We start from the raw sequence: 2,912 nt of genomic DNA on the forward strand, positions 1-2,912 counted from the left end.
GTGCCTCCTGTATGCATCTGAGGAGTTGTGATCTGGATGGTCCACTCTGACCACTGGATACACTGGCTCTTAGATCTCTAAAGAGGTGCTAATTCAGCCTCGCTTGAGGCTACCCAGCAGGAACTACAGAGAGATCTGCAGATTCCTTTTCTTTATTTGGGATTTGCAGGTGCCCAGATGAAGCCCAGCTGTGAAGCAATACAATCTGCTGTGGGGCCTTGGGCAGTCTTTTGGATGATCTGGGTCTCTCTGACCCAGCTGCCGTTAGTTAGGTAATTTTAGATTGCAAAGGGCCAATTATTCATATACAAAAGCCTCTGCACACAGCTTATGTGGGGTGGGGTCTCAGGGAATCAACAGGGTGGAGCAAACAGCTATGGCTGATCCTCAGCCCTGCCCTAACAGGCCCCGGGTCTCAGTGTTCCAAGGTAATTGCTGTAAGCACCTCTGAGAGAAAGCCACCTTCAAGTTCTGCCTGCTGCCAGATAGTCCAGTTTCTCCCCATATGAGTCCTGCGTCCCCAGAGACTTCCTGGAACTGGAGTTCAGAGCAGTCAGGAGCTTGTGACTCCCTCCCCAGCTGCATCCTCGGGTATTAGCCCCTTTCTGCACACGCGAACCTCTGTACCTCTGCACTTTACATCCGCAGCTCCTCTAAGTCTCAGTGTGCTTTTCTCTTCCCTTCTAGTTGTAGAATTTCCACTCAACCAGCCTTCCTGTGGTTCTGGATGATGTCCGTTTTGTCTTTTAGTTGTATTTTTGAAGTGGTTGTGCGAGGCAACAGTTTCCGGTATTTACCTATGCCGCCATCTTGGTTTCTCTCATTAACTTCTTTATGTCTAACCCATTTTTTCTCTTACTCTGATTTGGTATATTTAATATAAAGAATCCAAAGCAGTTCATATTATCAGGTAAAGGGAAATATTGCATTAGTGCAACAGGGTTCACTCTCAATATCTAAATGAAAATTGAAAAGGACGGGGGGGAAAGAGAAAAAAAATGAGCGAAAAGAGAGAATGAAGTAGAAGAGGGGAAGAGACTATTTATATGAGGAGAAAACTCCTATAGAACCGCCACTAATCCCAACAAATTCCAACAACAGCTCCGTGGAGATGAATGCAAAATAGAAACAACCAATAATATCAAGAGAAGCAAGGGAAAATAGAAGCACAAAAATAACCAGAGAGTGGGGGGGAGGGTGGAGGGAGGGGAAAACCAGCAGAAAAAAATAAAAAGCAAAAGCAAAACAACCTCACAACCAGTCCTAAAACACACACACACACAGACCCATAAAAAAGCAATATACTCAACAATCAAGCAAACAGCAACAAAACAATAGAAAGATAAAAGAAGAGAGAAAAAATTTTGGATAGTGAAGAAAGATAAGGGATATGTGTATAAGGATTTAGAGCAGTGGATTGGAAATAGGATATATAAGTAGGGTGAAATTTTGACAGGAGGCAAACAGAAGGAATAGGGAAAATCTGAAGCAGGAATAGGGCAAGAGAAACAGGACAACAAAAGGGGAAAAGTGAGGGAGAGGGTTTTAGCATAGAGGTAAAATTGAGGTCGGGAAATTGAAGCTAAAGGAACGATGAAAATAGAATGGAGAACACTAATCCCAAAATAAAATAAAGAGAAAATAAAATGGCACTTTAAAAATGGTAAAATGGTAGCAGTAATAATACTGGTTAAAAAATGTAGTAATTAAAAGGGTAAAATCAGGTGATGGAAAAAGAAGAAAAAAAAACTGGTTCCTTAGTTAAAAGGTGAAAAAAGAAAAAAAAATTTGCAGTAGTGAAGGTCCTTCGGTTCTTCTACTCGTCAGTCTGGCTCACCTTAGTCCTGCCAGGTATTCAGGAGAGTGTTGAATTTCCCTGCGATACACTGTTCCTCAGTGTTGTAAACCACAGTCCTGATTTTAAAGCAGGCCGTATTTGTGTCCCAAACTGCCTTAATTTGTGTTTAGCTAAGAGTTAGTTTGTGGCTCAGCCTCTGGGTGGCAGTGTTTTGGGGTTGGCCTCTGAGGCTATATAGCTTCTCTATCCAGTAGCAAGGGTTTATTTTCTCTATTGCACTTAAAACTGGTTTGGGGAGATCAATTGTCCAGAGCTGGTTCTTTAATCGTTACCCTGGTCTGTGTTGTTGCTGGGATTGAAAATCCCTCTATAGGCCAGACCCTGTTAATGCCCAGGGACTAATAAGATTATTTTAATCCTCCAGGGTGGAATCTGGGTGTGGCTGTGCTCCTTGCCTGGGAGCTAGGTGGAGGAGTCCCACCCTCCGGAGAGAATGGCTGCCCCGATCCTGGGCCGGGGGTGGATCAGGCAGGCAGGGGAGAGCTGTTAGGGGCGATTGGGCAGGCAGGCAGAGAGGTTAGGGGCGACAAACCAGTCGGACATCCCCCGAGGGGTCCTGGATTGGAGAGGGTGCAGGCTGGGCAGCCAGGGGAGTTCTGCCCTTCCCAGCTGCAAACGGTCTCACCAGCTGAGTAATTTCACCAATTCGGGGTGGCTGTTATTAGTTTCAGCTGCTTACTCCATTTGCTCCAGGACACGACCTGGGATGTGTTTGTCTATATCACCGCCATCTTGTCTTCCGAGTTACTGGTTCTTAAGTGTATACATGTATATATGAAAAAAACTAATTCTCTCTCTGTGTCCAGATTTCATTTTAAGTTTCATGTTGTGATCTTTGCGACCAACTTCACTGTCCTTAGCAAACCTTCTAGTTGATGTTGATCTCTGTTCCTTAAAATGTAGCCTTAAATAATTTTGTTAGCAACAGCCAGAATGGCCTGACAACTGAGATGAATATCAAACTGGTAAGAGTATCAATTAGGTAAGAGTTTCAATTATAAACAATCATTTATCATAAGACCACCAGGAGGGATGCCCCCTGCAACTGTTGCAT

The sequence above is a fragment of the Myotis davidii genome, unplaced genomic scaffold, assembly GCF_000327345.1.
Source record: "Myotis davidii unplaced genomic scaffold, ASM32734v1 scaffold286, whole genome shotgun sequence".
NCBI classification, from domain to species: Eukaryota; Metazoa; Chordata; class Mammalia; order Chiroptera; family Vespertilionidae; genus Myotis; species Myotis davidii.